This window comes from Cynoglossus semilaevis, chromosome 11, assembly GCF_000523025.1.
Source record: "Cynoglossus semilaevis isolate Cse_v1.0 chromosome 11, Cse_v1.0, whole genome shotgun sequence".
NCBI classification, from domain to species: Eukaryota; Metazoa; Chordata; class Actinopteri; order Pleuronectiformes; family Cynoglossidae; genus Cynoglossus; species Cynoglossus semilaevis.
In genome coordinates this window covers 2918568-2919673 of record NC_024317.1, presented here as the reverse complement: position 1 = coordinate 2919673, position 1106 = coordinate 2918568, and positions in this window count along the sequence as shown.

Here is a 1106-nt window from a genome sequence, read left to right as displayed (position 1 = left end):
CCCAGCACATTTCTACTAGCGATGTCCTACTGGCCGCGGCACATTACTGCTGTGAGAGATTTCACTGAATTGGTCTGAAAACTATGATTTATTTACTGTAAATAATTTGTCTTCATCGGTCTATGCAAAAATGTCAAGGCAAAACAATTCAATTATCTTCCACTAGGTGGCAGTAGATGGGTATAGAAACTAAAAAAAACAGTGTCTTTAGGTGTGTCTTTCTTCAGTTCCTGCAAGTATAACATTGTGTTCAACTAAACAGGATCAGGTTTTCCACTGATTTTGTAGATTGTGAGTAAATTGAATGTAGAAGATCGTCATATTTTCATTATACTGACTGAGGTAAAACTGGGGCCGTTGCTCAAAAACGTTTGGCAAACCTTGGTCCAAACTCTGTGATTGGTTCCTGGTCTTTATTATGACATCATATTTATTACATTTCACTGCAGGCTTTGAAGATGTGAACCACTTACTGAACACACAGTGCTGAAGTCAACGTATTGATCACTCACACACTGCTGCACTGTGCTGAGGACCACTGCAGCGGCCAGTTCACACACACACACACACACACACGCACACACATTGGTTCATTTTATATTTCTTTTCTTTCTCCTCTAGTGATTCCAAATGTAGATCTCTCTGTTCCAGTGTTATTAACCTCCATGTCAGGTGGTAAAATTTTATAATCTGACGACTTTTTTAATAATATTTTGAAAATCAAAATGGTTTTGTAGCCTAAGAAGTCTGCATATCCTTTCCGGTCGTATGAGCGACACCTACTGGTTCGATTCTATATATCTTTTTCTTTTTTTAAATACATCACAACTAATTGCAAAAAGAAATAAAAACGAGAGGAAAGACAACAACCCCGCACAAACTACCACATACTTCCTGTCTGGGCTACACGGACGTTTTCCTATGTGAATGTGGGCTCTTAGCACCGCCCCTGGAGGCTGGGAAACAAGACCTCTGTCCTGGCGGCGGAACAGGTGGAGACTGTCCCGTGGATAAAACAAACTCACACCAACTCATCCTCAGTGTCGGTGGAAACTGATTCCAATGCTGTGACAGTGAAATTGAAGATCGTCAGAGGAGGCGGAGAG